Source organism: Atractosteus spatula, chromosome 24 (genome assembly GCF_055471065.1).
Source record: "Atractosteus spatula isolate fAtrSpa1 chromosome 24, fAtrSpa1.hap1, whole genome shotgun sequence".
NCBI classification, from domain to species: Eukaryota; Metazoa; Chordata; class Actinopteri; order Semionotiformes; family Lepisosteidae; genus Atractosteus; species Atractosteus spatula.
In genome coordinates, this window is record NC_142729.1 from 5,244,582 (window position 1) to 5,272,570 (window position 27,989).

Consider the following 27,989-nt stretch of genomic DNA (forward strand, 5'->3'; position numbering starts at 1 on the left):
ATTATCATTATGAGCTTTAGTCTTAGTTAAAATTACACCTGATTATTACTCTAGTATCAAGTTGTACGGAGAATAAAAACACAAGCTGTGTAATCCCTAACTTTAGGGGATGGAACTTTTAATTTAAATTGAAAGAATAATCTTTATTTTGACCCCATCCTCTCTGATTTGTGACAGTATTATTATCAGACAAAATCACAAAGTCTCCTTGTTGGAGAGGACCCTTAGGTAGAATTCTGGTTGATGTATGTTCTCTGAGCCCAGCAATTGCTTGTTGTGGTGGTTTGGACAGTGGTGATCGGGATTAGAGTACTTGATAAATTGTCAGCTGCTTGCGCAGGTGTTGATTGGTCATGACGTCCTCACTGCAGGATCCCTCTGGCCCTGTCAGTGGATTTATAACAGAAGAGGTCTAGAGACTGGTGTGCCTCCATGTCGATGCTGTAGAAGTTGGCCTTTCATCACTCAAGATGTCAGAATCTCAACTAAACAATTTATGGTTTCAGTTTGGTTTCAGTTTGAGAAAGAGGACATGTGCCTACTTGGCAGCATTCCTAAGCGACTGAGTCAAAGATGTTCAACAGTTCCATTAAATCTGCATTCCTTCACTCACACATCTATTCCATGGACTTAGACAAAGGAGTCATAACTATCCTTAGGCAGTTAGTTGCCATCAGAATAGTTTGATTGTTGTTAAGCAGGTTAGACACCACAGTTTAATCCAAGATCAGCCGTGACAGCTTTCAGGTAGGGTTGGAAATGAGCAGGGTATGGCTGCCCTCCCCGAGCTCCAGTCCAAAGGGTCCAGTATAGAAAAGGAGGTGAATGACAGCCAGTCTCCAGTCCCAGGTCAACCAAGCTGTTCCAGAGAAGAAACAGCTGGAGAAAAGGGTTCTCTCTACAGAGGCCCTGTTGGAGGTGATAAATAAACGAAGGAACTATGATCAATCCTTTTTTGAAAAGCTTGGAAGCCAGTGAAGTATGAGGTATGCTTTATGGTTCATCATGAAGGAAGAAGTTGTGAAATACTTGTTGGCCCAGTGGCAGAGAGAGATGAGAGTGGCTTTACGGACATTTTGACATATGTTTTCCTCAGAGTACAAAGAGTAAGTACCTATGAATTCCAGTATAAAGTACAGAATATTCTTGGCCAGATCACATCAGAAAAGCTAGGCTGTTGGTAAAACTAAAAAAGGTAGAGGACTCTCAGTTCTAAGTATTTCCAAAGTGTGAGCAATAAAATAAGATAAGACTTTATTGATCCCAAAGAGAAATTGAGACGTTACAGCAGCCTGGCCCAACAAAAGCAAGACAGACATCAGAATAGACTAAAATTAAAATAACTACAACATTAGAGTAATTATAGTGTATATAGAATACAAAAATAAAATAGAGTTAAGAAAAAATTGGTGTGTGCAAAATATGCTAACGTTCACTGTAAAACAATAAAAATGTGCAAAATGAGCATGGGTATATACAGATTGAAAGTATCACAGTATAAACCGTATATTAATGCAGTGTCCAAAAAGTACATGAGTGCAACATGCTGTCCATAGATGAGCAGATGAAGGGCTAAGAGGCCTAGCCTAGGGTAGTGTTACACTTGCCAGCAGCCATATCACCCTGCAACTCAGACTCTTGGGAAAAACTAAGGTTGCTGCTGGAAGAGATGTTAGTGGGGCCTGTGGTCTGTGTGGGTCCTAATGCCCCAGTATATTGACGAGGACACTATACTGTAAAAAGGCACCATCCTTCGGATGAGACGTAAAACCGAGGTCCTGACTGTGTCCTGCATGGTCATTAAAAATACCAGGGCGTCTCTCGAAAAGAGTAGAGGTGTTACCCTGATATCCTGGCCTTTACCAATCATGGCATCCCAATAACACCCATCTATGAATTGGCTTCATTACTCTGCTCCCCTCCCCACTGATATCAAGCAAGCTCACAAAAATTACAAGAATCACAAAAATCACAAAAATTCACAAAAACACAAAAATCACAAAATTGAGGTTACATTTTTTCAATTGAATAAAACTCAATGTGACTAGAGCTGTTATGTGTCCATGGTGTATGCAATATATACATGTAGTGCAGTTATGCTGAATATAGTGAAAATTGTGTGTCCATGTAGCCATTACAAGTGATTTGCTAAGGAGCTACAGGTTGGCTATTTAGCAGTCTTATTGCCTGGAGGTAGAAGCTGTTCCATAGTCTGTTGGATTTGGACTGAATGCTTTGGTACCATTTACCGGATGGTAGGAGGGAAAACAGTTTGTGACTGGGATGACTGGGGTCCTTGAGAATGGACCTGGCCTTCTTCAGACATCTAGCTCAGTAGAACTCCTGGATGCTTATTAGCTCATAGCTGGTGATAAGCTACGCTGACTTTACCACCCTCTGCAATACTTTGCGATCCTGTGCGGAGCAGCTCCCATACCAGGCAGTGATGCAACCAGTCAGGATGCTCTCAATAGTGCACCTGTAGAAGTTGGCCTGGATATGTGATGGCATGCCAAACTTCTTTAGCCTGCGGAGAAAGAACAGGCATTGCTGTGCTGTCTTGATCACGGTGTTGGTCTGGTGGGTCCAGGTTAAATCCTCTGAGATGTTGACTCCCAGGAACTTAAAGCTGCTGACCCTCTCCACTGCAGTCCCGTTGATGTGAATAGGTGTGTGGTTTTCACCCTGATGTTTCCTATAGTCCACAATCATCTCCTTAGTCTTACTGATGTTCAGAGAGAGGTTGTTCTCCTGGCACCATACTGCCAGGGTTTCAACCTCCTTCCTGTATGCCAATGACTGTTGTATCGTCCGCAAACTTGATGATGGAGTTTGAGTTATGCCTGGTGACACAGTCATGGGTAAATAAGGAGTAGAGGACAGGACTAGGCACGTAGCCTTGGGGGGCTCCAGTGTTTAGAGTCAGGGTAGAGGATATGTTGGTGCCCACCTTCACCACCTGCAGAAGTGGTGAAGTCCAGGATCCAATTACAGAGGGAGGTGTTCAGTCCCAGGTCCTGGAGCTTGATGACGAGCTTTGAGGGCACTATGGTGTTGAATGCTGAGCTGTAATCAACAAACAGCATTCTCACATATGTTCCTTTATTATCCAGGTGTGAGAGGGCAGTATGGATGGCAGTGGCAATAGCATCTTCTGTTGACCTGTTCTGGCAGTATGCAAATTGCAGTGGGTCTAGGATGTCAGGCAGTGAGGAGGTGATGTATGCTTTGACCAACCGCTTGAAGCACTTCATGATAACTGATGTGAGTGCAACAGGGCGGTAGTCATTTAGGCAGCTGACTCTGGATTTTTTAGGAACAGGGACAATGGTGGTTTTCTTAAAGCAGGAAGGAACTATAGACTGAGCTAGGGAGAGATTGAATATGTCAGAGAAGACATCTGCCAGCTGGTCTGCACATGCCTTCAGAAGGCGGCCAGGGATGGCATCAGGGCCAGGAGCCTTGCTTGGATTGGTCTTTTTAAAAACTGATAGCTGATAGATTTAACACATGATAGCTGATGTGTGGTGAGCGTTGTGGTGTACGAGCTGCCGTTGCATAATACAGGTGGATGCTTCACATTGGTGGTGGTGAAGGGGATCCCCATTACCTGTAAAGTGCTTTAAGTGTAGTGTCCAGAAAAGTGCTATATAAGTGTAAGCAATTATTATTTTTATTATACACCCAGACATCTGCCGGAAGTAAGGACCTTCGGAAACGTTCCCTTGAACACCGTAGCTGGAGTAGTGTGTTACTAAAAGTGGTCTAGTGTCTAGTAACAGTCCCATGTAGCGGATGAGGGGCGTTATTCATGACGGCTGTGAGCTTGGTCAGCATTCTCCTCTCCACCACCACCTGCAGGTGGTCAAGGCTCAGCCCCAAAACAGAGCCAGCCTTCTTGAGGAGTTTATTGAGTATAGTGAAACCTATTGGTGAGCCACTATATAAACAGAAGAATATGGTAAAGCCTTGCAGGGAGCTCTTTTCAGTCAATGTCTGAATGATACAGGACGTAGATGCTGGAGTTCCTTGGAGGCGAGGGAAGAAGAGTTCCTGTCCCCAACTGTTCATTCTGTCAACAAAAAAAAATAAAACTTTTTTTCATTTCAGTCAAAGATGATGACACACGCAAAGAAATAATCCACAATGATGACAACGAAGACTAAGTGGCTTTCCATTTTTGATCGAGTAAATTAAGACAAGACAAAATAAGATGTTTGACTAAAACTCGATACGATAATGAACTTTGACACACTTTGTTCACCATAAATTTCAATTTCAATTTCAATTCAACCAGAAACCTCTGTGTGATAATTGGCCATTTTTTCCTTTTATCTCATATTTTGAACTGGTTCCTCATTTAAAGTCCGTCTTTTCCACATCTCACGTCATGAACCCTTATTGTGTGTTCATTGATTGGCACACAGATAACCAATAAGATGTATACATTGTCCTAATTAGATTAAAGATTAAAACTAGAGTGTCTGGAGTAGGAAAAACCATGGGGAACTGGTAAATACTTTCTTGCAGTTTTCCATGCTTTCAGCTGGAAGAAATAACCTAGAGTCTGGCAGTATTTAATATATGACTCTCAAACCACAAAAAAATATTTTAAAACGTCACGTGGTCAGCAGTCCGTCGTGTCAGACGATGACTGCGACCGGAGCTTATTTTAAATGGGAAAGCCATTGTACTGGGGCAGTCCCACTCTCTTGACCGACCTCAGAATCCTGGGTCCAGTGGTACGAGTAATCGTCACAACTGCAACTACATTATAAGTAATATTTATGTCATTTAGTTTGAATGTGTAGCTACTGTAGCTGTTTATTTAACCAAAAAATGTATTATCAGAATTCAACATTCTGTAGTACAGAAGCACTTTGCTGCCATCAAGGGAAAAAAAATATTTCATGTGATACTGTATATCATACGAGAAAAATATATTGTTAATGCAAGATAGTATACAGTATTATCTCATAGTTAGGAGATACTGTACCAGTGATAATTTGAGTGTATGAACATCCCATTCCATTGCACAATGACAGTGTTACATCCGCTGTTCTAAGTCAGTGTGCCATTGCCCTGGGAAACTGAACCCATGAGGGCTCACTGTTTTGACATGGTTCACTTCTGCGACCACTGGATTTCTTTTTTGGCCTTCATCACTAATCAAGATTCCAATTATTCTATTATACCTTTCCCCTAAATACTTCAGAAATGTCCCTATTGTTGCACTTCACCATTAACCATGCAGAGTGGATTTAGAACTGTGCTCCCTTCATACCACTCCACCTTTTCCTCTGACTAGATCTCAGTGCTCTCCGTCTGTGCAGTCCAATCAGCCTTGGAATCCTCCACCCTGTCCAGGTGACCTTATCCCTGCTATAAGCATATTACACACCGAGCAGTTCCAGTGCTCACCCTGGACTGGCTCCACCTAACTACTGAGACAGCAGTCCCTCCACGCTGTGCCAGCACTCACTCTGGACCGTCTCCACCCAACTGCTGGCTCTGTGCAGTCCCAGCGCTCACCCTGGACTGCCTCCACCCACTTGCTGTCCTGGCTGTCACTCTGCACAATCCTGGCCCTTATTTTTGATTGCCTCTGCTCTGACTTCCCTAGCCTTCCACTTGTACCGCTGGCCCTGTCCTCTTCTGTTCTCTCTCTGTCCTGGACTTTCCAGTTTTCCAGTGGAGCCCTCTTCGTTTTTGGGATTCTGTTCCCTGATTCCATCTGCGAGTTCTGCCCCTGACTGTGCTGTGCAGGGTAATCTCAGGTAGCTGTAAGAGAGTTTTAAGAGGAATAGAGTAGTAAGAGGAATAGAGACCATGTTTTGGACCTGGTCCCAGCAGTTGACACTCCCTGCTTGGTCTGTGGCATGCCTCTGAAGCTCTTACAGCATGAGCTGGTCTGGGCTCGGGAGGAGACTCCCAAAGAATGCGTGTTCCATGCAGTCTGGCCTTGGTGTGACTCCGTAACTCTCCGGTTCCTTGTGATTGGATTCTGATCAAGGCCGACTGTGGCTGTGGCAAGTGTGCAGCTGCAACATAACAGACAGCACTTAGAAGCTACTGATATCTCAACTGCAGCTTTGGGGTAAGTGTTCGTGACAACGTCCAATGCTGCAGGCTGTACACGGACGTACTTTAGACTGGGGTTTATTTGGAATGAAATGGTACAATATGTACTTCATGTGAACACAATCATTATAACCATGATGATACTTAAGTTCATCTTTGAACAACTCAGAGTGTGTGGAATCAAATTAGTGATAATGTAGGTATTGTATGACAATTGTTGTTATTGGTATTTATTACATAAGGTATGTAATGAAGTAAGATGTGAAGAAATGGCAGGAAGGGGGTTAACTGATAAGGATTCCAGATGCGAGCTAGGAGAGCTAGTGAACCCCCTGGGGACTTAATCCCTGACCATTTTCCAAAGAGAAATTGGAATGCGATTACTAAAAAGTGTGTTTACGGGAGAAAAAAAACCCCAAAAGAAAAGATACTTTACTCGCTACAAAGTATGAACAAAAGCAAAAAGAGATTGTGCAGGAGGATCGAAAGCTGAAAAAGGGGTACAGACTGTCAGACGGGTGTTTGGTCTGAGCAGGACTGTCGGAAAGTGTCTGAGCAGTGGTAAAAAAAAACAAACAGACGGATAATTAGCGATGTCAAGTTTTATGAGAAGTTACGCTGTTAAAAGGAAAAAGGATTCATGTAGAAGTGAAACGAGAATACAGTGCATTGTAGTACGAAGAGAAAAAATATTCTCGATGTGTATGTGTGTTTTATGAATTTGTGTGCCGGCATGTATGTGTGTAACTGTGAGTTTTGGTATACTAAATGAGGGTGTTTAGCCAGCCGGACTAGCTAGAGACGTAACTAAAGAGACTTGACGAAAATCAATTTAAAGAGATTGGAAAATATGAAAGCGTCTGAAACGTATAAGTACAGTACAGGTGGACTTAAAAAGGAGTTAGATCAAGTTTTTGTATTTATATACAATTAGTTGTAGTAGGTTAACCAAAAGTTGAATTTATTTGAATGGCTTGAAACCAGATACTGCAGAGGGCACATGCAGGATGAAGGAAGCAGGGACCTGCCCTGTGGTTCAACTGACAGGGAAGAACAGTGAAAAATGTATCACCCTTCTAAGAGCTCTGTCTGGGGAGAATAAACAGTCTTGTGAGAGATCGGTTTACCTAACGATTAGATCCTGTAAATCCCTTGTAGTCTGTCCCAGTCCAGTGCGTAAAAATAGTTAAACCTAAAATGTACTGTAAATGGGGTGTCGGTTTCTCTGTTATGGGATACTGGAACACTAATGTCATGCTTGTTTCACTCCTCTGTTCAACAGTGTGCTATAGAGTAATGTATATGGGGAGACGGCAGGAGGCCACAGGAGTATTGGGGCAGCAAGTTTTACTTGCTGAGTACCAGATTTTAACATTCACGTGCACTTATCACGCGAATGTAGTGGTTTTATCCCAGATCTATTGGGTTGGAATATTATGCATTACAAGGAATGACTATCCAGAACAGGGTATCACATGGCTTCAACTGACTGTGATCACTCAGTATGTTGATGGTATTCTGAGTGCTTCCCCTGACGAGGAAACCCACAAGTCTGAGTTGCTTCAGGTTTAGACTGTCTAATAGTAAGCAGTTATGATAAGGCCCTTTTGTGTCTAGCATTGTGTAATTTTAACAGGGCCTGGGTGCAATGTTTTTACGGGGTGAGCACAACTTTTAACAGATCTGCTTAAGGGGGGAGTGCAGTACAAGGACAAGATTGCCTTGGTTCCAGCAGCAAAAACCGCCTGTAATAATTTGAAATAAGCTCTCTTACAGGTGCTGAGACTGGGGTTTCCTCAGATGGATCAACCATTCCTTTGTATGTAAGTGTGGAAAAAGGGTTCTGGGCAGCTGTGCTGACGCAGGAGCATGGAGGTAGGCACTATTATACCATTAGATGCTGTAGCCAAAGGGTGGGGGATCGTTAAAATTTAAGAAAATGTAATACTGTTTACTGATGGGTCCTTTCTGGTGCATGAGGGAGAACAGAGAACAGGCTGAGCTGTTACAACAGAATTCGAGGTGCAAATGACCAGAAAATGCCCCTCCACTGCCTCAGCACAGCAATCCAGTTTAGAGCCCTGATGGAAGATTATAAAAAGAAAGGTGTTAAAGGGTTAGTGTATATGTATATAATGTATGTATTTGTTGCATGTAGGCCACAATTCTGGATGGCTATGGAGAAATAGGATTCTCTCACAACGGCAGGGACTCCATTTAAGAATACTGGGCTTTTCTCTGAACTGATTTGTAGTTTTGCAGCTGCCGACTGAAGTAGCTGTAGTAAGGTGTAAATAACACAATAAATAAAGAATTCCAGTAACTCAAGGTAACAACCGTGCAGATGCAGATGCCAGGCGAGAGGCACTGGGAGAGCAGGAGTCTGAGACCCCTGTGAAACCTCTATTGGGGAAAAGGGAGAATTCAGGTTCAGGCCTCTAATAGATGGGGTTAGAAAAAATGTGAAAAGAATGTGGGGTGTTATGATGATGGGGTGTGGGGCCGTCAGCACACCAGATGCCCTGCATGCTCTCACAGCCCAATGACATTTTGTAGCCAGAAATTCATGCTGGCGGATACCCAGGTGTATGGCAAAGATGATCCCGTGGAGCGGACTGCCCTGCCCCTTGGATACTGATCTAGGGGCATACTACACTGGGAAGGTGTGACAGGCTGTAATCCCCTCACTAGGGGTGAGGTGGAAGTCACATTGCCCCCATCACCCACAGTCTAAAAGACCAACAAAGGAAATATCAACTGAAGGAACACTGTGGGTAGATGCTCTACCTGCGGTCCTGTGCAGTTTGCGGGCTGGAGCAAACGGAACTGTGAGACTGAGCCCATTTGAGATCATCACGGGCAGCCAAAGAAACTCCCTGGAGGCCAAGTTTGGCTAATGCACTGATGAATTTACTAACTCTCTATTAAAGTATTGTAGGTTTGTTAACTGAAGCGGTGCACAGGGCTCGTGAACAGGTGCTGGACGCTTGGGGTCCTCCAGTAGAGGGGAGACACAACCGGATACCTGGCGAGTGGGTGTAGGTGAAGAAGAGATACCCTGCCAGATGTTGCAATCCTGCTGGGAGGGACCATATCAAGTGCCACTAACTACTGACTGTGCCATCTGAGTGACAGGATGAGATCGATGGATCTACGCATCGCACTCTCACCGAGCCACTGCACCAGAGACTGAGTGAACAGAAAGAAGGATGTTGTTACCGTTTCTGTGTCTGATGCTTCCTAAGGTGGACCAACAGTGTGCTTGTTAGGGCTGAGGAGCATTATTGGGGATATGGTATCAATACATTCCAGGTGTTGGCATTTGTATCGGCCAAAAAATGATAATCAGAGTTGGGTCAATATTGCTATTCCAAGATCCTGACGATAGATCTCCACATGGCTGAGGTCTGTGTTTGGGTCCTGGGGTAGGACTTTATGTATTTGTAGGATTAGGATTGTTTTATATGTATAATTGTAACTATCACTTGTATAAAAACATCAATCACATCTCGTTGTAAAAGTGGAATGCACAATGTCATGGTTAATGCATGCCTGTACATCTAGAAAGGAAAGATCTGCCCTGACATTGTATGTGTAAAAAATAGGCAATACTGACATATGCCATATTTTATAAGGGTGGAATGAAGTAAGATGTGAAGACGGGGTTAATTTTAAGTCCTTTCTGCATGAAGATTAGACTTCTAAGGCTGGAGTTTATGGCAGGAAGGGGGTTAACTGATAAGGATTCCAGATGTGAGCTAGGAGAGCTACGGAACCCCCTGGGGACTTAATCCCTGACCATTTGGCCAAAAAGCTGTAAACTGGCAAGACACGTGACCTCCCCCCTTTACCATAATAACAGTGACTTCAGAAGCGGAAAGGAAAGGATATATAAACCTAAAGTTTGTTCCAGCACTTTGAACAATATTTCGGTTTTGTTGTTTCTTGCGGGAAACAAGACTTCGGCTTTATTGTTCCTTGCATGCAATAAACTCATCTGTTTAACTTCATCTCGGGATCCAGAACCTTATTCTTTCTGTTACAACAGTAATAATGTACTATCTGGTAAGTACGAGATAGGTTACTATAGTAAATTATTATTAACAGTGCCAGAAATGATGTTCTTATTAGAAAAGACTCATACGATGACTATGAGGTCAATTTTTATAGTAGTGAATTATAGAAACTCATATAACTGTTTCTTGAAAGACACCAGATTAAAGACAACTTGACTTCAGTAACAAAGCTGGGTAGCTCACTCTTCTTTTTAAAAAAAAAGTTTTTTCTATAGTGGTATGGATAACAGAGTATTCCAACAAAGCTAACTCATAAGGTACATACCTTATAGTTTAGTGTGTCATTAGACATGACAAAAGCAATTTTTTTTCTATAGGTTGCCAAGGGAAATAATGTCTGTATGAAAACCACAGTGATTAGGGAATGTAAAGTCCCCCGTATGGTTAATATATTAAACTTAATTTGTTGCTGTCATTTTTCAATCCATTGAAAAATTGAAATTTAATTCTGAAATTGACCACTTAAGGCCACATCCATTACAATATACAGTACTTCCAAACTCTCTACTAGTCCAAAAGCATAACACAAAGTGTTGCATTTCTTCCTAATCAAATCCATCTTACATTAAATGAAAGTCAAAGTTTTTAAATGCTGTCATTTCCATTGCTAGAACTATAATAGAAACTATAAAAATTACAAATTAAGACACATTTATTCCTCAAGCACAGGGAATCTGCCTATCTCTGCTTGGTTTTAAGTCTGTTTTGGCATGAAGGTCGCTATAGAAATGTGGAGATTGTGTGATTTGCATTTTTAAATTGTTTTTGTTTCTTTAAAATGTACAAATATTTTTACAAAAGAGAAAACAATGGGAAATAGATGCAGGAACTGAAGTGGTTTTTCAGGTGAAGTATCAGGTATATGTTTTGTGCACAGGACTGATGGGTAGACAGGGGCATTTCATTTTGGAATCTGTAAAAACAAAATTCTTGTACTTTTGCACTAACACCCTTTTCATACAAGATTACAAACATTGTTCACATTGCAGTTTTCATCAGAAAAAATCTTTCATACTTCCAATATTTCACTTCAAGTATGCTTTACCTGTGTGAGCACCTGTTATACCACCCAGTGCTGTGTAAGAATACTGTAGGTGTATTTTCAAACAGGCTTAGCAAGGTTTTTGTCTCACTTAGTTTCTCAGTTAATCCCTCTCTTTGTCACTATCAGTGTGTCTGTTTAGCCCTCAACTACAGTAAGTCACTTTGGCAGTGTCAGCATGTCTATATCAACTCTCTAAAACTAAAAAAAATGATAGTGTTGCCAAAACCATAAAGAATAAGAATTTTAAAATGTTATTCATGAGACTTTACAACAGTTTGGATTGAAAAGGCTCACTGATAGCAAAAAGACCCACTAGCTGGGGAGCACTGATGTGTTGGTAACAGCCCGCCACTAACAACATATTTACATGAAATTGATAAACACTAACATTAATCTACAAATTAATTTTATTACAAATATATAAACATTTAGCCAATACAGTGACACAGTGATTACTTTTGCAGTGCTGGGATTCAGGATCAAATCTGGACCTGGGGTGCGATTATTGTCATGTTATGTCAAGGATTCTGCCTGGGCTCACTGTAAGGTGAGTTAACTAGACTCTCCACACTTCACTCCATTCCAGCTGTGTTCAGTGCAATAGGGGCTCAGCTGATTGTGTCTCATCCCCTGCTCCTTATAGAGCTGCTCTCTATCTAGTCCTGTTATCCTGGGAGTGTTGATGTTAAACTGCTCACTTCAGTGATCAAAGCAATTATAAAGTTTGCTTTGTAAACCCCAGCATCCTGGCCAAATTTCCTCCATTGGCCTTTACCAATCATGGCCTCCTAATAATCCCCATCTCTGAATTGGTTTCATCACTCTGCTCTCCTCCCCACTGAGTGCTGGTGTGTGGTGAGCGAACTGGTGCACTATGGCTGCCATCGCATCATTCAGGTGGGGCTGCACATTGGTGGTGGTGGAGGGGATCCTTATGACCTGTAAAGTGCTTTGAGTTGAGTGTGCAGAAAAGCACTATATAAGTGTAAGAAATTATCATAATAATTATTATTAAAGTTTACCTTGTTTTACCTTAGTTGATTAAGTTCTGGGTTGATGACTAAGAGTGTCATTAACTGTCTAACAACACAGCAGAAACCAGGCTTGTACAGACGAATTCAGTATCTGAACCTTGTTAAGAGAGCTGGCCATTCTGTTGGTTTGAGAAACTATAGAGAATCTCCTGGTATAAATTGATTCTTTTACTTAGTAGGTGCATTATTTGAATAGGGAGTTAGGTTCCCATGCAGCTCTAATCTCTTCTTTTGACTTTTGCAGATGTTATGGGAGTTGAATACTTGGTAGCAGTCTGGTGTTTAGTGTGTCATCGTCACTGTTAATAAATCTTTGTTGAACCCAGTGTGCCTGAATTGTGACTCTTTTCACCAAAGAACAAAGGTGCGTCTAATTACTACCATCCAAGTGGGTATATTTTTTACAAAATCGTTATAAGTTGAGGATGACATTTTTTAATTTTAATTATTGATTTATCTGCTCAGCCTATTCCTGATATTTCTAATATTAGTAACAATCCATATAATATCTTGGTTAATTATACAGATACAGCCATTCAGAAAGCTCTAGCCATAATCTACCTCAAAGAATATGCCGTATTACAGTGTATGGTAACAGCCAACACCTGTTTTTATTTTTTAATACTGTAATTACTGTAGATATAAATACACAAAAAATAGTGATTTCTGTTTAAGGGCATCTTTAAATTCCCTTACTCTTTCCTAACATCCTGGAGATTGGTCTGATGGTAAAACTGTTTTTCTTTATTCCACCTATTGCAGGATTTATACATTTGCTTCAGGATTGAATCTTTAATTTTTCTTGTTTAATTTTTCATTAGATTACTTACATGTAAGTAAGAAGTTAATCAATCAGAAAAGGAACAGATAATTCCAAAATTATGGAATTTACATACTTTTATGTAAATATGGAATTTACATTACATGGGAGAAAACCAGTAGAAACTTAATGGAAAAAACATCATGAAATAAGCTTCATTGGTTCATGCAAAGGCCCACTCAGCCTTATTGGTTTATAAGTAGCTATACAGTATAACTTGTGTTTGTTCAAGAAATGTTATTAATTATGTGTAATTTGAACCTTGTAAGTGTCCATGGGAAATGTAGTTAAAACAAGCACGTTAAATCTTTGCAATAATAATGACAGCAAGTATTCATGGGGAAATTAGGTTATAGCACATCAAAACTTTTCCAAAATAATCACAGACAATGACATAGTTAAATAATACAATGCAGAAAATATTTATGGAGAAGGTGGAATACTGATGTGTACTTTATTCTAAATTTTCAGTTACCAATATTGCCTATATATACATTTACAAATCAATATTATTAATGATGTTCAGAAATTTTATTATACTTTGGTTATTTTTATTTGCAGCAACCCAAATTTACCTTAAGTTACATCATTTCATATTAATATTTCTTATTAGCTGGATTTAAGAATTAGTATAACTGATTAAAGGAAGCAACCATTTCTCTACCATCTAACGCACTACAAGTACCTCTTCTATACATCCAAAAAACACCACAGTATACATCAGTTTTCTTACTATTGATGCTAGTTTTGACAATCATTCTAGATGACTGCATTTGTGGTTCTTTCTTGAATAAATATAGAACATGATATTGTATTTATTTAATATGGTGATATAAGGCAATTTTCAGTATTTCAAGTCAATCTTTTAATATAAACAATTCTGGGTGATCTTGTCTTTGATTTAATTTGTATTTCACTCTACATGCAATTGGGGTTGTTGTACTTTATTTAACCAGTAGATGGATCACTCATTCTTTCAAGTGAGACCCTAAATCCATGTGGTTCGGATTTGGAATAGCATCATCAGATCACTTTCAATAATTGCTTATCCAGTTCAGGGTCATGGTGGCTTGGATCCCAGCAAGCATTGAGTGCAAGCTGGGGTACACCCTGGACAGATGCAAGGTCATTAGGGGTGCGCGGTAAAACCAGTATACTGGTAAACTGTGGTTCTTTAGTCAAGCAGTATGTACAGTGGTACATTTTAGACCATACCGGTACACTAGGTAATTTCTATCAGTGGGTTTTATTTTTTCGATTTTAAGAAAGATTTTCTACTGTTTACATTAATCAAATCAAATTTGATTCAAAGAACAAAATGACTGTGATAAAAATGTCGTTAACTTTAAAAGTGTGAGTAAAAAAAGTCATATTAAAGGTATTTCCTGCATATCATTAGCTAATTTCATTTAGAAATATGATGTGATTTCGGAAATCACGCCGAAAGGAGTATTTGATGATCACACTGGGATTATTGTTCTTATTTCTCCTGAAAAACATCTGGTTATCCGTTAGAGTTGTATTGCTGAGGCAATTCTAGTTTCTAAGAGTATACCTATATTTGTATGGAGAATCAGAGAAAATTATAATCATAATATATATATATAATAGTTCAGGTGGGTAGCTGCGTCAGCATGCGCAGGCTGCAAAGGAACAAGTAATAGGTTTATTCCATGCTGAAAAAAAGAAGAAAGAGAACACAACGTTTCGGCCGTGGAGCCTTCTTCAGGTGTCAGCACCTGAAGAAGGCTCCTGAAGAAGGCACGACACCTGAAGAAGGCTGCACGGCCGAAACGTTGTGTTCTCTTTCTTCTTTTTTTCAGCATGGAATAAACCTATTACTTGTTCCTATATATATAATATATATAAATATAAATTATAATCAAATACTCCTTTACCAATCCATGTGGTACGGTTGTTGTAATATTAAGGGTTGTTTTCCATTGACGTTGTTCATGGTACATGTTACATACTTATTTTCAATGACACATTGAACGTGCTGGTTTTTTAAGTTTTCCTGATTCTACTCTAGTCGGGAAGGAAGACTAGTCTTGATCTTGTTTTTAATTCCAATACTACCATTATACAGATGCAGCCATTCAAAATGCACGGGCGATACCGCATTATTTTCCGGTACCCTGTACGCAGTCTACCGCGAGTTACCGGTAAATACCGCAAGTTAACGGTAAATACCGCTAGCAAAATAATAGTATCCGGAATTTCCGCAAGGTGGAGCTAATAAAGCTCAACCTCTCATGTTTGAGCTGTAGCCATCAAAGTCTTTAACGAAGATATTACTAATAGTATTAATAATAAATGACTTTGGACAAGCTGTAAACTCAAAGTATTGCCCTGGTCCACATTATTTTTTTCATTGACCGTCTTTGTAAAAGTAACACCACAGCATTTCGCAATCACGCATTTTTTTCCAATCATGCAAAGTACAGTAATTTTTGAGAATCGATTCACCATGCCTTTCACATGCTCATAAAAGAGATTGATTTAGGAACATAAACATATTACCGTATGCAAACTGTACTGTATACAGTATGTATATGTATATTTAATGTCTTAACTGTGCCCGTTTAAGTATTGAATATTTATATGGAATTTTACCACTGAAGGGAAATCTTAATGCCTGAGCATAAAAAGAATAGGAGCATACTGCAACGCGTGTGAAGGCCATAAACGATATTAATTTTGGAACATAAACATACAGTATATGGCTGTTCTCGGTACTTTAAAGAAAACATACACGAAACATGGTTTCATTATGACCAGAATCGGTCTTGAGATATTTTTAACTTGATTTACAGTATTTGAGAGGTATGTCTTGACACCGATACTACGTAAATACTGCTCACGTACTGTATATGTTTCTAGGTTTATATTATGCATTTCATACGGTCAAATTACTTTTGAGCAACTGATAAGAAGCGCGAAACGGTATGCCCAGGGCGTTTTAGTTTTCGTTTTGTTTTAATGCAGTGCAGTGGATTGATTAGAGATATCAAGTACATACAAGTCATTTTTAAATGTTGTAGTTCGTCTTGTAAAAATGTTACGAGAACATCATCTGTCAACAATTACACAGGTTCTGTTTCCATATTGCGGATTTTGGTTACGTAATATTATTTTCTAATTTCACATTGTGAATATATGATTTGGGCAAACAGAGCCGCAAAGAAGTACATTATCGGTTGTTGTTTTTTTTTTTGCAGTTTTATCTAGAACAAGCGATGCTTAAACCTTTGTCTGATTCTTGTGAAACTATCCACACGACAGTTACCTACAGTAGGAGTTGACTTCAGTGATGTCACTGATGGGATGTTTCTAAAAATCCATCCTCTGTAAAACGTCTTCTCTAGTTGTCCTGCATATGTATTCGCTAATGAAGCTGTGTGTTCTGAGCCTGGTTCTCTACATTTCTGTATGAACCAGCTTAGAGGGCTAAAGACAGCTTGTGTTTAAATTGAGTGTAAGGTAATTTATGCTTCTAAAGTCATGGTCAGCATTTATTATTGTACTGTGCTGTAAACTTGTTCTGTGCCTAATTACATTATTTTATAGCTTTATCAAATCTGTACATTGTCTGTCGATAATGTTTCTGTAGTGCTTTTTCAGCACTCTGCATGTGACTGTGCCGGTGGCGCTGTGGGTTAGTTTCTTGACTCCCATCTCACACGGTCTGTGATCGAATCCCATGTAACTATGACTTTATTTTTTAACAAACATTTCTTTGAAAAAATGAAACGTTTCCCTTGGTCAGAGGTTAAATAAAACCTCACTCGCACCAAACAAATTTATATTTCTAAATATCACAACATGATCGGATTTAAGTCTTTTTAATAACAATGAATAGTCACCTATGCGTTACAAAATAAACGTTTATATTGATTTGAATCGCGTTTTGATTTAAATCGTAAACGCGTGTTTAAATATATGTTTAAAGGCGATATACTGTATAAAAGCACTGATTCTTATGGAATGTGTTCCGCCGGGGATTCAAAAAAATTATTTTTTTTAATCGCGTATCTAAGGAAAACTGCAGTATAACTTTGTTCATGCACAAACAGTGGCATGTTACATTATTAATTTGGGTGTCTCCTCTTGCCAGAAAGCTCTAAATTGCATTTTGAGTGCGGTTTTTGACTTTTTCTAAATTGCAACCCATAAATAAAGCTGTTTAGACTTACTGTATTCTAAACTGTATTACAGCAGCACATTGGACAATGCAACGTAAATTGCAAAAAAGCACTTGGAATCTGTCCAAGCCCTACTACGAAAATTATTTAAACTGCGACACTGATCATTCATCTTTAAATAAACTTTATTTTATATAGCGTTTTAAGCGAATAGGTAATTAGATTGCTCATAAACCTAATCGCTTTTTCTACATAAACACAGCGTGATTGCTCTCTGAAAATGCTTGTCCTTTATATTTAGGCTCAGATTTCAACTATAGATCATATTATTATAAACTTTCTTGGAAAAATGTCTTTTATGTAAACCATGTTTGCTATTAATTCATTTAGGGCTAAAATACGTTCATTGTCTTCCAATCGAGTCGGGTTGATATTGGAAGCGTGCCACGCCCGGACTGTTACACCAACGCATTAGCATGTTAAAGCAATTTCATTGAGGAGCCTAGCTTTTTAACTAGTAAGTACTGTACTTCCTACTTTGAAGTACCTGTGAAACCGGTTTAATTCATCACAGCCAGCACTCCGGCAGAGAGGGGGGTTGTACTCGTTAATGTCCGATGACATACAAGTGGAAAGATTACAGATTTTAATCGTCTTTTTTCTGAACCAGGGAAAATCTGAATGCTGAATGAATAAAAGCATTTTATTAAAAACGCGTTTGCGTTTGTCTGGTATTTACTTTGGTCCCTTTTAACTGTTTTTCGATCTACTGTATTGCTTTGAGGTGCCACTTTTAAAGGCGATATTTAAAATAAAGTTTTTTATTATTGTTATAGAGAAACATGATCAGATTTTCCCTGGTTCAGAAAAAAAGATCTAAAGTGCTACACCTTACTTTCTTAATTTGATGTATTTAAAGCAGTGAACTACTGTAGGTGTAACATAACATTCAGAAATACAATCGAGAATAGTTTTGTGGTGTTTTCCACTTGTACTGTATGTCATCGGAAAGTTTCTGCTTTGTGTAAGGATGGTATTAAAAAGTAATCTTAAGTGGTGAGAAAGCTGTGCTCAATGTATTTAAGAGACTTAAAAGTAAAAGGAGATGCTTCATATTGCTTGACTAATTTTAAAAACTAAGTTATAAATGCAGACGCTCCCTCGGTGCCGCGCCGGGTGTAATTATAAAAATATACACGAATATAGTTATATCGTTATTAAATTCTTTAGATACGCGATTCCATATTATATTAGCAGAAAAGCTTAAAACTACCACTTTTTCACACGCTATTTCACATGTCAGTTAAATACTTCGATGCTTAAAATGTTTAGGGAGAAATGGAATACCGGTGTGTATTTTTCCTTTAAAGTACCGATTCCTGGAATCTGACTGGCTGACACCCTTCTGAAGTGGTTCCATAAGATCTTGTATACGGAAAAGAAAGCGTTGATAAAAAGGCCTGGATTCTCATGTATCTCAGAGAGCGAGTGATCAGAAAAAGGAACAGCTGTTACACCCAGGTTTTACGCTCTCTCTCTGTTGAATGAATGAAAGCATTTTATTAAAAACGCGTTTGCGTTTGTCTGGGTATTTACTTTGTAATCTGTGGTTTACATCTACTGTATTGTTTTGAGATACCACTTTTAAAGGTGATATGTAAAATAAAGTTTTTTATTATTGTTATAGAGAAACATGATCAGATTTTCCCTGGTTCAGAAAAAAGAACATTAAAATCTGTAATCTTTGCACTTGTACAGTATGTCATCGGAAAATACAATCAGTTTCTGCTTTGTGTAAGGATGGTGTCAAAAAGTAATCTAAGTGGTGAAAAAGCTGTGCTCCTCAAAGCGCTTTACAGGATAAAAACAATAACAACAATAGTGGCTGGGCAAACGATTTTTTTTTATAGAAATACAAAATGAGATACTGTATAATGATGTGCATGAACAAAGTTATACTGCTATTTTCCTTAGATACGCGATTAAAAAAAATAAATTTTTTGAATCCCCGGCGGAACACATTCCATAAGAATCAGCGCTTTTATACAGTATATCACCTTTAAACACATATATTTAAACACGCGTTTACGATTTAAATCAAAACGCGATTCAAATCAATATAAATGTTTATTTTGTAACGCATAGGTGACTATTCATTGTTATTAAAAAGACTTAAATCCGATCATGTTGTGATATTTAGAAATATAAATTTGTTTGGTGCGAGTGAGGTTTTATTTAATCTCTGACCAAGGGAAACGTTTCATTTTTTCAAAGAAATGTTTGTTAAAAAAAAACTCATAGTTCCAGTGGGATTCAATCACAGACCGTGTGACATGGGAGTCAGGAACCTAACCCACAGCGCCACCGGTGCAGTCACATGGAGAATGCTGAAAAAGCACTACAGAAACATTATCGACAGACAATGTACAGCGTGTACTATTCTTGTGTTGCGGTACATGAATATAATTATATCGTTATTAATTTCGTTAGATACGCGATTCCATATTATATTCCCTTTTAATCAAATTCTAAAAGTATGCTTGTTGACTCCGGTATCTCTTTAGTTAAAGACTTCGATGCTTAAAATGTTTAGGGAGAAATGGAATACTGGTGTGTATTTTTTCTTTAAAGTACCAAGACCAGCCATATACTGTATGTTTATGTTCCAAAATTAATATCGTTTATGGCCTTCACACGTGTTACAGTATGCTCCTATTCTTTTTATGCTCAGCTACTAAGATTTCCCTTCAGTGGTAAAATTCAATATTTACAACGGGCACAGCAAAGACGTTTACTGTAAGTCTTTCTACGACAGACCAACGGACCACGAGTGCCCCTGTCGGTCAGCCAATCACGTACCGCGGTACCGAGCGTCATCTTGCGTCACAATGCGCGACGCCACCTGCGGTACGTGTCTGTAACGCGCACTTTGAATGGCTGCATCTGTACCTAACTACCGTGTGAGAATGTATATCAGCACCACATAAGTTCTTTTTTAGAAACCCTATATTACATTCTCTTGTATTTCCCTGTGTTTGCCATAGAAACACGGTGTAGCGGCGAGGCTTAATAATAAGGCAGAATTAAGTGTTTCTGAGCTTCCCAAATGAGGCCCCATTTCTCTGTTCATCTCTGTGGTGCAGCCACAGAGAGACCATTAGTGCAGGGTGATTTAAGGTTTCCTAGGACAGCTCCCAAAGGGGGAAGCACTTAGCTAAGTCTGGCTATCATGATCAATGGTCATCCACTGGCGCCTATCAGTCTAGGGAGTGCCGGATGGACATCTGGACTGCATTACTAAGTGTCAGGACTAAGTGACTCATATCTCACCTTGATCAACCAATCAGGGACTGGTAGGGCCGAGTAACCCACGTGGGACTCTGATGCCCATGGAACTTTCAGCCAATCAACGAGCTGAAGTTCCTCCAGGTAAAAACAGGCAACACAGGCCTGGAGATTCAGATTCAACGAGATTCAGAAGGGGAGATTCAGATTCAACAAGATTCAGATTCGGGAGATTCAGCAAGATTCTGGAGAGGATTCTGTGGACTGTTCTAAAGGGAATTCAAAGGAGAATTCCAGGGCAGGACGGCCCAGGAGCAGAAGGCTCCCAAGGGCAGGACATTCTCGCAGCGCGCCTCCTGACCATCCTGAGACTCAGCCCGGACAACCACGGAACGGCCAGTGTGTCCGAGTGCCAGAACTTTCCTTTGTTCTAAGAGTCTAGAGTGGAGGTTGCCAGAGAGTAACCAGCAGCAGGCCTCGTGAACAGGTCGGAACTGTGGACAGCTGAATCACTATTCAGAACTAGCTCTTCATCAGGAACGAACCGGTCCTCTTCCTGACTTGCTGGGATCCACAGTCATCTTTTCTCCTGTGCACAAACTTTGCTAGTTAAAGCCAACACTAACTAGCCGGTCAGTGAGCATCAGCAGCGCACCATCGCAAGCCGCACAGCACAGCCTGGCACGGAGCCAGAGAGCGCGGATTGGACAGCAACAAGCCTGCAGCTGATTGTTTGTGCCTGCAGGAGATCTGAATCCCCAGAAATTGGATGAGTATTCAACTTCAATGCATTACAGCTCGAGAATTCAATTGTTATCCCAACCAGTTGATATCAATTTAATTCCTAAGAGTTATGTACTTGTTTTGAGTATCTAATGTAGAAGTTGTAACCAAGTTCACTTTACGAAACGGTCTTAATGAATGATATACTGAACGTATGTCCTCTTGATATGTGTAACTCTTCGTAACTGATTGAATATATATCTTTTGTATTCTGATAACCCTCTCGATAAGATCTGTTAGGTTTACATGCATATTCTATGTATTAATAAATGTATCCTCGTGTATTAGTACCCGTGTGTGTGCGTTGTTTGAGTTATGTCGCATGGTTGGATTCTAAAGCCATCAAAAGAATCAACTTTGTGATTTACTGCTACAATTGATAATTGTCACAGTAAATGCCCAATCCCTACAGAACTGGTGCCTTCAGAGAGCCACTATGATTACATATTTGGCGTCCCTGAACGGCTATGAAACACTACAACGGCATCAGCTGAAAAGCTACAAGAAGCCCTTTCTCCTCTAAAATGTCTTTAGAGAAACTATACTTGCTTAGAACCACACCGTTCATTCTGTTTCACAGACTGAAAAACTTAGCTCAGAGTGACTACACACCAGCTCTCTACCTCATCCCATAGTATCGAACTCCTGCCAGTGAAAAGGCAGCCCAGAAATCCACACAGGGGACACACATAGTCACAGTACTTTATCCTAGTGTTCAGGTGTTGAGAGAGGGGGTTAATGGAAAAACAATTTTAGGATCTAAAGCAGAAATCAGAGCCTTAAGAAAGAGAGTTCAACAAACTTTGTCTTATTCACCTTGCAGAACAGGAGAATAACAGTGACAAAATCTGCTGCCTCACCAACAATTCTCAAAATTCAAAAGCAGACACTTATGGAAACGTTTTTACATTACAAAAGTAGAAGCTATATCACACTGCAACGCACAATTGACAACCCTCTGAAGCTGGTGTGAGCCTGGTTAGTAACTGGATGGGAGACCTTCTGGAAAAAACTAAGGTTGCTGCTGGAAGAGGTGTTAGTGGGACCAGGCTGTCTATGTGGGTCCTAATGCCCCAGTATAGTGATAAGGGACCCTACAGATGCAGCCATTCAAAGTGCGCGGTACAGACAGTACAGGAGGTAATTGGCTACGGCCAAAAGTATTAAATATGTATCTTTATAGCAGGTGGTGTACAGCTTTTTAGTATAGATTACACTTTTCTAAAATGTATTTAAAAAATAAAAACGATGACAATCTAATCTTTCCACGTTTGATCCCAAGATCCCAAGAAAAATAAATCTAAACGGGGAGAAAGCTATGCTGAAAGTTTATTAAGATACTTAGAAGATAAAGATATCAATTTATGTTGCATTTGTCTGATTGTGAATAAAAAAACACATATGCTGTATTTAAACACACGTTTGCGATTTAAATCAAAACGTGATTTAAATCAATATAAATGCTTATATTGTAACGCATAGTTGACTATTCATTGTTATTAAAATGACTTAAATTCAATCATGTTGTGATATTTAGAAATATAAAAGTCAATTAATTGTCCATAATATTGCTATTCTATTTTTTCAAAGAAATGTTGCAGTACGTGAATATAATCATATCGTTATTAATTTCTTTAGATACACGATTCCATATTGTATTAGCAGAAAAGCTTAAAACTACCACTTTTTTACACGCTATTTCACATGTTAGTTAAAGACTTCGATGCTTAAAATGTTTAGGGAGAAATGGAATACCGGTGTATTCTTTAAAGTACCAATTCCTGGAATCTGACTGGCTGACACCCTTCTGAAGTGGTTCCATAATATCTGGTATACGGAAAAGAAAGCATTGATAAAAAAGCCTGGATTCTCATGTATCTGATACAAGTATCTTTTAATACAGTCTTTGCTGTGCTCTTGAGGATCCTTGTGATATTTTGAGCTCTGGTTGAATGATAAGTGTCGCAGTTTAAATAATTTTTGTAGTTAGAAATTCTGAAACGCTCTGTTAAAAGCAAGGGAGTTTTTATGTCCGTTGCAGTAAAAGAAAATGCCTGACAAAGTAGGGCTTGGACAGATTCCAAGTGCTTGTACAAATGTGCTAAAGAAATTATACTTTGAGTTTACAGCTTGTACAAAGTCATTCATTATTAATACTGTTAGTAATATCTTCGGTAAAGGCTTTGATGCATAAATATTTCTGATAAAGGTAGGTTGTGTACTTTTGTCAAACTGAGCAATCTTGCTTTCATAAAATATACCAGCTTTTTAATGACTGATGATTAACATGCTGTAATACACAGTTTAAATTTAAAAGCTCAAATGCTGTACATGAGAGGTTAAGCTTTATTGGCTCCTCCTGGCGGTTTTACAAGGTGATGCCGGATACTTTCCGGCATGACGTCAAATGACGCGATTAACCCCGTGATACTGCGTGATACTGTGACACGCCCACCGGGGTATACCGCGAAATACCCCACCCGTTTTGAATGGCTGCATCTGTAGAGAGAGAACAGATTAGAGGGCCCTCTAGTGGTGATTAGGGGGATATCCCTTCCCACTGTCACACCCTTCAGTCACACTTGCTCAGTGCTCAAGGGTCTCTTTGCTGCTGTTATGTTCATGTGTGACTGTGCTGGTATTGGGGTTGATCTCTCTCTTCGCCTCCAGTCCTCACATCCCCTTTCCCTCTTCATGAGCTGAAGGAAAGAGGGGGCAGCACACAGTCCCAGTGTGTGAACATGAGCCTGAACTCCAGGGAGTTTCTGCTTGTTTCCAGACTGGAGCAGCTCAGAGTGTCTGGAGTCACTTTTCTACTGGAGAGTCAGAGCTGTTCAGCTGAAGTCACACATTGATCATATTGCTGCTGCTGTTGTAGATCTAAGTGATGAATCAGTAATGTATTTTACCTGGGATCTTCTCCATCTCTTACTGGACCTTCCATTGGTCAGATCATGTATTCAGTTAAGGTGACTATTAAAATCTTTCTCTGGTCCACTTCAAGTATAGTTTGTGCAAACAAATACACAATATACACAAAGCATAGTTTGTGTGTAGTTTGGTCTTCAAAACAGCCTGAATCTAAAAATCTTGCAATCCAACAGGTGCAAAAAGTGTTCCAGATTTTCTGTCATCTACAGTTGTAAGAGAAGGCCATTCAGCATATACTACCTTTTGTAAATAGAAGCTAATTGATCTGCAATAGCTAATTGATTCTGTGTAGTTTCTACTCATGTCTCTCAGTTTGTGTATTACTACTGATATTGATTCAGTTCACTGGGTTGACTATGCCAGTGTCTGTGAACTTGAATCAGACTTCTCTTAATCACTCTTATGAGAACAGAAAGGTCTTTTCACATGTCAGTATTAAACATTCCTTTGAACACAGGCTTGTACCATAATTACCTAATCTGTGCCTGTAACCAAAAAATTATATGCAATGACCAAACTATAACTAAAAATGTAAAGAATTATAAATGCAGCCTCACTGGTGTGTTATGCAATTTTAACAGAACATTCATGAATTAGTTCTTTATTTTTAACTTTGTAACCAAACATTCCATTTGCCTTTTTGTTTCCCCACGTGGCCTAGAAGAATTAAATTATATTTTTTTATGCAATGGCAGTGTTAAGTGTTTACCTACATCTACAATATCAGTGGCATGTATCACCAAGGCTATGGACTTCCGTCAGAGTGTCGGGCAGTCTGTCCCTTGTTTTATTTTGTCCATTGAACACAATATCACACAGAGTATATGTGTTAACAAACTGTATTTGATTACAGTATAAACAGCATTCCACACATTATGACACAGTAGAGGACTGTGTTATTTTACCCAGTCACACCCCCACAGCTACCAAACCAGAAAGACACTCTGACAGAGTCAGTTCCTCAAACCCTACCTCTCAATTTCAGGGACCATGACTTCATTTTCATCCTCATACCTCCAAGACAGACTCATTTCAGAAGCTGCTCCCCTCCTGAGGATCAGCAGAGGGACTCAAGGACAGATATCTGATCCAGACGAGCAAAACCTGCCAACACACAACAGAGAGTGAGAAACTCTCACATTAACAACAATGCACTCTCACACACTGTACTGCACATTAACAGCACTGACACACTCTCACGCACTGTACTGCACATTAACACCACTGACACACTCTCACACGCTGTACTGCACATTAACAACACTGACACATTGTACTGCACCACAACACTGACACACTCTCACACACAACTAAAATAACTGGATTTCGAAAGTTAGTAATTAAAAACATAGTGCAACAGACTGATGTATGCACAGTAAAAATCCCAAACTGTGACTACCAGGTGAATAGAAAACTACCATACAGCAGCATTATTGTTAATATTCTATAATATTCTAATAAGCACTTGAAATGGCAATAGATTTCCAAACTGTATGAACTGTCATCCAGACTGAAGTCTTTACATTTACTTAGAACTGGAAACAGCATGCCATCTTAAAAGTCAGGAGCCTCTGATTGTATGCATGTAAACAATTCATCTGAGATCCATGATGGTCCTGATCTACAGTGTTTTGCAAATCTATTCACACTCTTCCTTGGATGTCCCAGTTTATGAAGCTAAAAATGCATATACATGTTTTGAAACTAGATACTTTATTCCAAACCTTTATACTTAAACAGAAGAACATAAATGGTACTAAAACTCATAGTTAAAGAGGAATAATGACACCTAGGAATTACATGTGTTGAAAGAGTATTCAGTCGTTGCATGATTTGGCTCAACTCGCCTGGGCAAGTAGGCTAGAATCACTTCCTTGTAGCTGGGAAGCTTGTCTGCTGAGTGCAACAATAAACCCTGAGTCCACCTTTTTCAAAGGAAAGCTGCTTTGATTTTTCTGAACAGAGTAGTCAGGAGTTTAAAAACCAATCATAGTCATGAGTCTGTGCAAAATTTATAAAAAAACAAAAAAGACAGCATTCAACAGTTCTGTCTCCTTGAGTCAAATAATGCTTAAAGGTCTAGTAAAACAAAAACTATTTATTTTAACCTCACTTCACCACCCATTACAAATATATGTATATACACATTTTTTCTTTCCTTTTTTTTCTTATCTTTAAATCCTCGGTCAGGATACCTACTGTACGTTATCCCAGATTATTGACTATTCAGGTACTGAACTGAAGGTCTCCTTTATCAGACACCTTTGATCTTAGTCATGGTTCTTACTTCCTCTTATGCTACCCCGCACACTAACCAACACAATAAAACACAGACACAAACACAATAATATATTTACAAATAAATAGAAGTTTTATCACTTAAACATTAGGAATCTTCAGACCAATGGCAAGTACTGTATGCTGCTTCCATATACAGCATGTATTGTCTTAACCATGGATATAATCCATTTTGGCACAAAATCTCATTGCAAAGGTGGAGTTAGCTTGGAGGAGAAACGGCTTGAGCATACACTTTATACACTTTATACATTTAAAATATGAGATCAGAAATGATTGAGTTAGAGCAGCAGTGACATATTGAACATGGCTGATGTCATCCCTCCTGAATGTTTGTTATAGACATTGTTTTGTATAGAATAATAGTACCAAAGAATTAAAAGTTTTGAAAAGTTTTTGTTGAGTGTTCAATCATTGTAAGATTTGGCTTAAAAGTAGAACTACAAACCACCCAAAATTATAATACAGGAAAAAACACAGAAAAAAGCTGAGAAAACAAATTCTGAATTCTAACACTAGTGAACTATGGATGGAGGAATGCTTGTTGAAGAATATCGTTATTAGATTTTTGTGCGAGAGATGGAGGCCAGTTTCTGGATTGCTTGAAATAGCAGGGAATGATTTGACAAGCTACTAAGAAGGCAACAGCTATCCAGAAGGAATTGGTAATGCCACTGAACTTACTAGTAAATGTGCAGCAGTCAATGTCTGAAGGCTGGATTCAAAAGCAAGTGAACAGCGCATACAGAAAGTCTCGAGAAACTAGATGAACAGGAATGGAACAGGAATTTTATACTGTATGTAGATTCATCTTATAACCTTTCTTTTCAGATTGCAGAAGATTGCAGAAGAACTACTTTCTCAAGCGTCTTCATTTTTGGACAGCAGAGAAGTTTTAATTTGAAAAGCACCGTGACTGTCAGATAACTGCTTTACATGTAAATTCTTCAAACAGCCTGAAATTAATGTCTTCATTTTTAAATTTGAAGTGACCTATTAATGCCAAAAGTGTAATTTATCCAATTGCATTTTTTAAATAGTTTAGATAACTGTTTAACAGTATTTAAGGTTAAAAGTAATAAGATTGATGACCACATTTAATAACCTGATAAACCAGTTAAAATGCATTACTTGACATATTACTTAAACTGTGCTATTTCCAGTCTTCTTTTTGTTAAAACACATCATTTTTTGTTCTGTTTCTATTCTATAACCAGGACCTGAACTTAAATCTTTATGAATGGAACAATTTTCAACCAGAATTACTCACCTACTGTAACAAATTGAGCAACAACTCTTGGCCTTTCACTCCTTCGACACCAGACAACAACTGCACAAGGAAATCATATGAAGATTATAAAGAACAAAAATTAAGGAAGCTGGGTACAATCTGCAGTTTGATTTGTTAGCCAAGGTAATCACATCCTGTTCTGCTTGTTTCTCTTCTGTCGGCATGTTGGTGATCAGAACAGTGTGGCCAAATCAAAACAA

The 27,989-nt window shown here is 39.0% G+C and overlaps 1 long non-coding RNA gene across 1 annotated transcript; it reads right to left on the reverse strand.

Moving 5' to 3' along the window:
• Window positions 1-1,237: 1,237 nt before the first annotated feature.
• LOC148815806 (uncharacterized) lies at window positions 1,238-27,836 on the reverse strand. Its single transcript, XR_016086054.1, has 3 exons — window positions 27,769-27,836; window positions 25,173-25,304; window positions 1,238-4,072 (listed from the first exon to the last, which is right to left on the reverse strand). It is a non-coding gene; the product is annotated as an uncharacterized LOC148815806 (long non-coding RNA).
• Window positions 27,837-27,989: the final 153 nt, after the last annotated feature.